Source organism: Equus asinus, chromosome 1 (assembly GCF_041296235.1).
Source record: "Equus asinus isolate D_3611 breed Donkey chromosome 1, EquAss-T2T_v2, whole genome shotgun sequence".
In the NCBI taxonomy this organism is placed as follows: domain Eukaryota; kingdom Metazoa; phylum Chordata; class Mammalia; order Perissodactyla; family Equidae; genus Equus; species Equus asinus.
This window is the reverse complement of record NC_091790.1, coordinates 136373562-136384185: the sequence shown is the minus strand read 5'-3', so window position 1 is coordinate 136384185 and position 10624 is coordinate 136373562. Positions and strand designations below refer to the sequence as shown.

The 10624-nt window shown below is 41.0% G+C and overlaps 1 long non-coding RNA gene across 1 annotated transcript; it reads left to right on the top strand.

The window, feature by feature from the left end:
- The first annotated feature begins 5257 nt into the window (after nucleotides 1-5257).
- On the top strand, nucleotides 5258-6943 carry LOC139042318 (uncharacterized). The gene is made up of 3 exons (XR_011498990.1): nucleotides 5258-5371; nucleotides 5635-5693; nucleotides 6741-6943. It is a non-coding gene; the product is annotated as an uncharacterized lncRNA (long non-coding RNA).
- The last annotated feature ends 3681 nt before the right edge of the window (nucleotides 6944-10624 follow it).

Sequence of the window (10624 nt, the reverse complement as noted above, 5' to 3'; positions counted from 1 at the left end):
GGTTTAATGCTTCAATGGGGTCTTTTTCAGTTTTGTCAGTAGTCCTAGGGCAAATCCCTTAAATATGATATCTAGTCTTTATACTTAAGGCATGACTTTTCTACTAATTTAAGTGGAAATCTTGGAAAATGATCAAGCCCCTCCTACTTAGCAGGACTAAAATTCTAAACTCTGTCTCCATGCAGGGGACAGGAGCTGAGGTCTCTGTTCTATGCTTTCAGTCTCCCAGCTGTAGTTTTCCACCAGGTTCCTTGAAGTCTTCCTACACTGTGCAGGTCAGGGGTCAGCCAAGGATTTGAGAAGATGATATAAGCAGGTTTGGGGCCTACACCCTCTAAGATCTCTCTTTCTGAGATTTCTGCCCCTCAATTTCCAGTCACTGTGATAGCCCCCAAACTCTACCCTCCAAATCCTCAGGCCAGTAAGACTGTGACTTTCTGCTTGAGTTCTAGTTGTCTTGCAATGGGTGGATTAGAGAGTATCCTCAGGAAAATCCATAAACATATTGATTTCATCCAGTGTGGTTCCATATTTCAAGGGTCAAATTCCCTCCAGTTTCTGCCTGCTATGTTCTCTCTCCAATACACTTAAATAGTTGTCCTTTAATATTTTGTTCTGAGTTTATCATTGCTATCTGTAGGACGACAGTCTAATACAAGCCACTCCTCCACGACCAGAACCAGCACATATATAGGTAACTTTTTCATTTGATTTCACCTAGGTGAGATCTGCCTTCTCCACTTGCAGCAAAGATTACAGCAGTTTGAAATTTTGGGGCAAACCTTTCATTTTTGAATCATTGGTTTCCACTTCTAGATCATCATTGCTTTACTAAAAAGTAGATGCTCCAAAGAGGGAAGCAAAAGCTTGCCTTCCTTGAAACAATCTCAAGTGAAATACCATGTCTGCTTTTGTTGAATTTATTATTTTTAAGAGAAAACCTTAGGGCGTCAGCCTTCTAAAGCGCTTCAGCCTGAAAGATGTGCGTTTACTGTCCATGCGTCCTCCCAGTTTTACAAATAACCCCTTGAAAACATCCCCATGACTGATCATTTAGTCAACAAGTAAACAAAGGAAACCTTTGTTTTAATTAGTTTTGCTGGGTACACTGGACAAATTAAAGGAAGGAGAGCCAGGTAAAAGAACTTAGTGAGCTGGGAGATGTGGGGTGTTGATTTTGTAGGATGTGGTTTAGAGATTCCTGATGGGAATGGCCCGTACCATGAGAGTTCCGGGTGGGTGCCATGCCACACAGGAAACAATTGTAGCCTGCCCCTGGGAGTAAGCCAGAGAGCTAACAAATTCAGTGTGCATTGAAATGCTTCATCAACACGCCTTCTGCAGGGCCTGCCCTCTCTGCTGGGTCACTGACCTTTATAAGTGCACAGTCATGGCCACCGCCTGACAGGCATGAAAAGAAGACAGACAATGGACGAGAAGGAGACACGCACAGAGGGGGAAAACGCACTCATTCAAGGGATTTACTGGTCAGGGATGTCATGTCCTATGTCCAACTCCAAAATGCAAGTGACGGTGTTTAAACCATGCAGATCAGGCTGAATAAATAAAAGGAATGATTACTATCAACATAAAAGTGTTCCTGAGAATCCTGATCAGTTTTGTGGCAGCACAGAACAATGTGGAAAGTTGCTCTTTGCTATAAAATTTTTCACCAAGTTCTAAAAGCTTTAGATCATTAAAATTGATTAGAGTGTCATACAGCTTGATTTCAAAGGCATTCCAGACTCCAGAGACAGCATCATATAGCGGCTTGCAAGCAGGGGAAAAAAAGTTGAATTTGGATCCTGCATTTGTCACAAAGTAGCCATGTAACCTTTGGCCACTTCCTGCAAACCACCATTCTCTGTCTGTATATCAAGGAGGTGCTCTCAGAGCACAATGATCCTATTTCTCTGATATTTTAGGACATCTGTGTTTGTTACTGTCCTTTTGCGTTCTCAGACGATTTGTACAGTTTCTTGTTCAGGGAGTTTAAAAGCCTTGTTAACACAGTGATATTCAAAATGAGCTCCTGGAATGCTAAATGTTCCCTCAGTTCAGTAAGATGTCCTATATTATTTTACATATTGGAATTCCATGCAGGCTTTTATTTATTTTTGTTTTATTTTAAAATAATTCCTCTCTTTACTTGGGGGGGAAAGCATTTGAAAACCTGTTCTCAAGGATGTTCCTTCTACCTCCAAAGGTCTATAATTCTTGTAATGGAAAAGGAATGCATAAATTTATACCTTTTATTGATAAATATTTTTCAGAGGATCCCAACAGTGATATTAAATTACATATCTCTCCTATTGATTCTTGACCAAAATACTATTCTGATAGAAAAATAATGTAACACTGATGCATATGGAAAGATGCATGTGTTGTGAAAAGCCTAGTCTGGAATGGGAGCACTGTTCGAGATTGCATACACACACCTCCCCACTAGATAGTCCTATAGAGTGATTTTGTCAGCTGATTCTGTCCACACTTCATGGTCTCTAAGCCTTACCACCCTCATCTGGTTACATTAGCCCAAGGGCATCTCAAAAACGGCATCTTGCCTGGCATTCCACCCCTAAGTGACTAACAACTCATTTTCCTGGGGAACCTCTCCTAATTATCAGTTCAGAGAAAGCAACACTAACTGAACCCAAACATAATTGTGTATATAAATCTGCAGGAAGAATAAGCATATGATGCATTTCAAAGCCAAATACAAGTGATTTCTATTATTGATCACTGACAATAATTTTTCTCACTACTCCCTTCTATAAATACAAGGTAACTAAACAGGTAACGTGTGGGAACAATCTGCCAGTGGGTTCCTAAATCCAAAGCACATATCTGATACTTATAGTAGCTTTCACTCGAGAAACTACTCTCATATGTGGTTGTAATTCTTTTTACTTTTTATTCTCACTTTGCAAAAGTAAAGAAATTTAATCCTGGAGAGGATGACATCCAAGGTCATTTTAAGACATAGGTAATTGTCCTTCACTGCTAAAGAGACTGAGGTCTCTATGAGCAAACAGAAGTATCTGACTTGGTGTTAAGGTGAAAGCTTTGTCCATCTTCTGGAAGAACAGGATGGTACTTCCTTGTTAGTCCCTAAGCCTGTGTGGTTGGAATAACTGTTCTCAGGGCTTATGAGAAACACTGGAGGAGCAATCACTGTGTTTAATATATTTACTCCCCAAATACAAAGGTGCTGGACTACCCTCCAGGGACTTTTATTCTGTTGCATAAAATCTCACGTTATCATTCATGTAGCCTAAACTACCACAGTCATATGCTGAACACTTTGCACTGTTAGATTTTTTTAGATATATTTTTAGTTTGTTCTTGATTTCTCTACTCCTTTTTAAAGTTTTTCTTACTGGGGGAGAAGGGAAGCCACATTTAAAAGTAATAGAGACAACTGTTAGACAGAATTCTGAAGGAAGTGAGTGTACTCACCCCACCCACTTCATCAGGAGAAGCTTCCTGTGTGAGGTGGGATTTGAGTCATATTAATTTGTCCCAGACCACACCAAAATTAAGCTGTTCACGTCCGAAACATTCCATGAATTCAGTTGCGAGGAGGAATTTGTTCAGCCATGTTATGGATTCATATTTCTCGCCTCTCCCAAGAAGTTCTGGGTGTCCTTATAAGGGAGAACGCCTCTGTTTCCCACAGTGTGGAGAGCTAAATAAATACTCTCTCACAGTCAATGCAGAGGTAACTTTTTTTTTAATGGATTAAAAAAAAAAAAAAGCAGTTCTGAGAGTCCATCACTGTTTCAGCATCCCCATTCAGAGAGGGAGCTTTTGTCTCTCTCTCAGTGGGAGCTGCCATTTTAATGGGGCCTCCAGCAGGGCCTAGTTTGATGATGTGAAGTAGGCCTGGAAGAATCGAGGGATTTTTTTTAAATTTAGATTTTGGTTAATTTAACCATACTGGCTTTCAAATGAACTGAAATTTAAAAAGTGAATCTATAGCAAATGTCCCTCATAAGCTACTACCAGATAATTTCAGCAATTTCCCACTTCTGCATGTGAAAACCAATCTCTTGAAGTTCTAATAGGCCTTACCCACCCTCCCCACCCCCAACTATTTGCAAAGATGAAAATCGGGAGAATTTGTTCTTAAGAATATGCCTACGTATGCACACATACCCGACACAAACACGCACTTCTAATTGCTACATGAAAGCATCTTCCAAAAATTGCTTTTAGCTGATTGGTGACACCAAGCCAGGGTTGGGATGGTTTTGTGGTAATTCTGGGGTTTCCCTTTTGCCCTGAGTCAGGAGCACAAAGGTCCACGGAGTACCCCCCACCCCACAGCCTCGGGAGTGCCAGTCACTCCCTACGCCCTTGTCCTACAGGAGGACGCCAACCTCCCGCAGCACTCTCTCTAGATACAACTGTTTCTCTCAGTAACCAGGCCAGAACCTGCAGAGCCAAACTGGCCCGCGGGCCGCTTTCCGCAGGCCCTGGCGCCGGACCAGCTCTGCCCGGGCCCGCCCCGCGGCCTCACGGCCACACACTGGCCGCGCCTGGCAGCTGCGCGCCCAGATGCCAACCGCTGGAATGTGTTTTATGTTCCCGAGGCTCTGCCTGGCCGGCCTGGGGGGAAGGCGCTTCCCTGGCCTCGCCGGCTTCTGCGCCGGGCGGCGGCAGCGGGGGCAGTGCTGTGCGTGCGATCGGTTTACAGAGGAGCCGTGGCCCCTCGCAGGAGCGGCTCGCTTGCTCTAATTCTGCGCAGGGTGCGCACACTGAGCTCCTTTGTGGGGCTACGGGACCCCGGTTCTCTTCGGCCTAGATTTGTTTTAGTAAATGGCCGACTGCGTGGGCATGCTGTACCACCCGAGTACCCGGGTATCCCCTTTGTGTGTGTGTGGGGGGAGGGGGGGTGCGCGTGTGTGAGGTCATGTTCGTACGTAAAAGCCCTCACTCTTTGCAGAAATGAATGAATGGATGAATACATGAATGATTTTTTTAAAAGAGGGTGGAAGAACTGATGCATTTCCGAAAAAGGCAAATATCTGGGGAAGTATGGCAGACCACTTGTGCTGTTATAACATACCCATTCCTGATTCCACTATTGGGACATTTACAGGAAGATATCTTACAGTCAGGCAAGAGCAAACAAGAATGTGCTCCCTCACTGAGTTGAAAGTGGAGAGAAAAAAAAGAAAAACAGCCCCTGTAAAATAATTTGAAATTCGGCTTTGCCTTTTTCCCAGTAACTGTGTTGTCTGGGGCCTGAGGGTGGGAGTGGAAAAACCCCAGTCAGTCTTGGAGCTGCGCGTCTCAGAAGTGGCTGTGAAGTCTCGCAGGCGGTCTGTGCTTTGTGTTTGTTTCAGACATCAAGTTTCAATTCGCCGTATGTAGTAAAATTTGATATCATTTCATTGTAGCTTATCAAAATATTAATTCTGACTTTTTTGTTGGGGAGTTGGGTTGTTTGGGGGGAGTTATTCTGGTTTTTTGATTTGTTCATTTGCTTCAATGACAAATTGGTACAAAGGTTCTCCTGCCGGCCAGTGGAGCCTTGGAACGTCAAAGCATGAGACCCTCCACCACCAAGAGCTTGAATGAGGATACAAAAGTCATTTTACGTCTCTTTGCCTTTTCTGTGTTTCACAGAGAAAATGACAATGGCAGATTCAAGAACGAGGATATCTGAGCCAGGAATGAAAAGGCAGGTACTGCAGACCCAGTTTAACACACAATTCATTTTTGGAGAAGACATGTAAAAGTGGATGTCCACTTATAAAGTATAATTTTAAAAAGTTAAAATTATAAATGTATTACTTTCTTGTAAAAAAATACAAAACAGAAATATTTAAAATAAAAAATGCAAATTACCCCCATTCCCACTCCCCAAGAATAGTCCCTTAAAAAATCTACGAGGGGCCAGCCCAGTGGCACAGCGGTTAGGTTCTCACGTTCCACTTTGGCGTCCCGGGGTTCACAGTTCGGATCCCGGGTGCGGACATGGCACCGCTTGGCAAGCCATGCTGTGGTAGGTGTCCCACGTATAAAGTAGAGGAAGATGGGCACGGATGTTAGCTCAGAGCCAGTCTTCCTCAGCAAAAGGAGGAGCATTGGCAGCAGATGTTAGCGCAGGGCTAATCTTCCTTAAAAAAAAAAATTTTAATCTATGAGTATCATTCCAGTCTTTTTATACACACACGTATATAATATATGCATATATAATATAGATGTATTATATATGCATGTATAAATGAAATATATAGTTAATGTATCTAGATAGAGAGGATTTATTCTTTTTTAATGAGCTCATTAAATATATTGTTCTGTAACTTCTTTCTTTTTATTCAAAGATATACATATATACCAGTATATATATTCTTTTAATAATTCTATAATATTCTGGAATATCAATGGATGGTGGTTTATTTAGTCCTTCCTGTGTTTATGGTCATTTAAGTTATCCCAAATTTCTCAGAAATATAAATAATGCTGCCATAAAGATCCTTGCATATTCATCATAAATTTTCAGCATCTTGTATTTAGATGCAGTTGCCTCTGTGGAAACTGAAACCATCAGTTGAGCAGACAGAGGCAGCAAGAAGTGCAGTTCGTATAGGTGTTGCAAGTTGCAAAGCAGTGAGTTGCAGCTAGCTTATAGAAACAGAAAGCAGACTCATTAAAAGTTGTCTTTGGGCATATAATGTGTTATTTTTCATAGTCGTGAGACCCTTTGTTCTCGCAATATCTTGTTTCAGATGACATACCTTTGGATATGCAAAGCTCGGTCTCCAACCTTGTCCCTAAACTGAGTGTGGAATTGGATCTACCCTATAACTGAGATAATGATGAGAAGGGTGGGAGTAGTCACAGTGTTCTCTGCAGCTAAAAAGATTTCAGCAGTTGCTACAACCTGAAGCCACGTTTGTCTCTATTTCTCAAGGCCTGAAATTGAAAATTAAAACGTATTTTTCCTTCAGTTTGATCTCCTATTTTACTTTCTTTTATTGTATATTCTTTTTGAAGATCCCCTTACATCCTTATTAATTGGGTCTGGATTCATTCTTTTATCCATTCAATTATTGATATACATTGGGATATAATAGAGCTCAATAATCTTTGGTATACTAGGAAAAAGTCATCGCCGTTTACCATCTGAGCCAATGAATCCTTTCTACTCATCTATTTTTTATATTTTAAGTGATTTTACAAAAAATTATAGATATAAAGGAATAGTGAAAAAACAATTTTGTCAGAAATTTTAATAAGAATTTAAATATAGCAAATTCAAATTTATATTCCATCCTTTCCTGCTTGTGAAGGTATATATGCCCAAAATGGGCAATGTCTTTAAAATTCAACTAACTGTTCATCACCTGTCATGCAGGAGCCTGGATCGTATCTGTGCTGTAAATAATAATTCCAGATTCAAATACCACTTTAATAGGTTTTAGCTTATAGTTATTCCTGGTTCTTATTGTGTTTGGCGTTATCAAAATGCAATACAGGTCTGAAACATATATCTAAGATAAAATTGGTCTGTCATATTGGTTTCTGCACTAGATAGAAATGGAAATTAACAGATTATTGTCTGCACATACTTGAAACCAAATGTCATATATTTCCGGGAATCATCCAAAATCTTACAGTGTTTAGTTTTCCTTTGTGTATGAGTGTGAATACCAAGTATTAAATTTCAGCGTGCCTCCTGCTGTCAGAGCTGTCTGACCTCTAATGACCCCTCTCCTCCCAGTCAAAACGGTCCTGATACCATCCTAGTAGCAGCCTCAGTATAAAAGTTGAGGGACCTTCAGGAGCCTGCAGTAGGCAGGCCACCAGGTCCAGAAGGACTGACCATGGGTCTCTCCCTCATTCCTTTGGGAATTTCTCATGGGAATCAGAGTCTCTTCCTCCTTGCTGCTGCACCAAGGGCTTATTTTTCTTCCCTTTCCCTGTTGCCCTTTGCCGACCCTTACTTTCTTTTCTTTCTTGCAACCCAGGGGTCAGACCATCACGGGATTTTGTGGTTTTATCATACAAAGGTGACTCAAAGTCCCTTCAAGACTGGACTAATTGCTTCCATGGAATAATTTAATCCACATCCTTTGCAGACTATAAATCAGAGAATAAGCTATAAACCATTTTCACATAAAAGGCAAATCTAAGCTGCCGCAAATGTCATTAATAGAGACTTGTGTGCCACCATTTAGTCTAGTGGGAAAAGCTCTAGGCTGGAGGTGCAAATGCTGGCTCTTCTCCCTACCAGGTGGGTGCCCTTGGGCTGCTCTCTTAACCTCTAAGCCTCAGTTTCCTCTCAGTAAAATGAGCACAAAACTCACCTCACAGGATGACGTCAATGATTAAAAGAGATTAAAAGAGAAAAATCTCTATAAATGTGCCTACCACAGTGCCTGGTCCACTGTAGGAGGGGCCATTAGCATTTATGACTTCTACATCCTTTCAAAAACAATCGCATTTTGAGAATAATAAAACTACATCTTGCACAAGATTTATTAGTCCTTCCAAAGTTCCAAGATTTTACTTTGTAATAAAAAATTTTTCTCTTATGTAATCCCATTTTAGGTCAAATGTGGTGGTTTTATGCAAAGTAACTGGTAAAAATTTAAATAATTTTGCTAGTGTTTATATAGTTTTATTAGGTTTTTGTATATCCTAATTTATTAACAGAGGAAAAATTAAGTACATGTATTTGATTGCTGAAAGAGAAGAGAATTTTTTCAATAAAATTACTAAGAAAAATGCCAATTTCCATTTTTCCAGAATATCCATTTTTATGGAATGTCTGTAGTCCTGAGTCAGGCCGTAATGGCATGTTTTACTGAATTTGAGTCCCAACTACTTTGGAAAGCTAGTCTGCAACCTTGAATTCAATCAAAGACCTTTGAAATTAAGGGTGCTTGTGTGTGATTATTTGCATCCAGTTAGAATGATCTTTTTACTTAGAACTTAAATGATCCGTTTAATTTTTTCTCTTTTAATCCATTATTCACCATCATTGCTTCTACTCTCCTACACTCCCTACGATTCTCTCCTCCGTCATCCCTACCAAACTGTCAAATGAAATCAATGATCTGTGAGTAGAAGGACGCCTCAAATTTGTTCCCAGTCTACATGGTCATCTTCATTTGAATCTTGCTATTATCATTTTTTGATTTGTCTTATTCAAAGTTCCATGAGTCCAGAGACATTATCAGCTTCTAAGATTACTGTACCTACAGGGAGTACTTAGCACAGTGCCTGACATATATTTAGTGCTCAGTAAAAGTTTGTGGAATGAATGAAACACTTTAAGGTTTCTTACCATGATTTAATAATGCAAATACCTTCAATAATAATGTAATCTGCATATCCATCACTAAAGCCTTAATTGACTCAAAGTATTTAAATGTCCCCTAAGTGCCACAACCATACTAGTCACCTCCCCACAATGCACTTAGCAGCTATGATAAAAACTCATTTTTCTGATGTTTTTCTGAAAGCAGGTTTTATTTAGGGGGAGGCAAAGGATGTGTCTGGAGATACGGGGCATCTTGGGAGGGAAAAATGTACAAGGAAAAACCAATAATAAGAATAGCTTTCCTTTACTGAGTCCTAACTACTCATAGCAGACGTTATCTCATTTAATCTTCAAACCACCATGCTGAGGTTATTTCCATTTGACAGATAAAGAAACTGAGGCTCATAGACATTAAGGAACTTCCCCAGTTCATGCAGCTAATATGTGGCAAGGCCAAGCTTTGAAACAGTTTGCTGACCCCAAAGCCTTGCCTCTGGTCACAATGCTTCTGGCCTTTACTTCTCCAAGGGGCAGAGGGTTCCCAGGACAAGGTGAGGTGGGGGTAGAAGCAGAGAGAAGCATGAGCTGGTGGTGCCACCCGGATCAACCTCATCTACATCATCGGCTTGTTTAGAGTAAGCTCTGTTCAGGTGGAAAGGTAATTAATAGTCCTAGAGCTTAATTAGCCAATTTCACTCTTTCTAACTGAAAGTCACTCAGGACAACCCCAAATATTAGATAAGATGTTCACCCTTGGAGGCTCATAACTAAACGCTGGAATTTGTGCAGCAAATACCACGGGTCCTGAGATGTGGAACTATTTTGTGAAATATGCATTAGCTATAATGCAAGAATCTTATGTTGTCTACCTCTGAGGTTAGTTCAGCTGCTTCCCAGTCTTCTGAAAAAGCAATGGTAAATGCTAGAAAGCTAGAAATGTGTGCAAGGTAGTGTGTACAAGGAGTCTCATGGTGTCACACAGATTCTGAGGCTTCAAATCAGGCCAACGGATGCCTGCGTGAGGAAGTGGACCCAGAAGCAGAGAGCTCTGACTTCCTGAATAGTAGGATGTACACACACCAGGCATGTCTAATGAACCAGTGGAGCTGGCCCCAGGACTTGGTTTGCAAGAGGACTTGTGTCTGAAGAAACAGAGGAGGGAATGGACTTTTAGAGGAAGAAGAACGAAGAGAATAACGTAGTGTGTGTCATGGGTTCTAGTTCCTCACCTCAGCCCCACGGACTCCTCTCTGAGCCCTGTGGAGGCAGAAACAGAAGGAAGAGTTTTCCTGTGGAACTCTGTGAGGCAGGAGGTACGAGCCACACTGCTTGGGACATAGATAC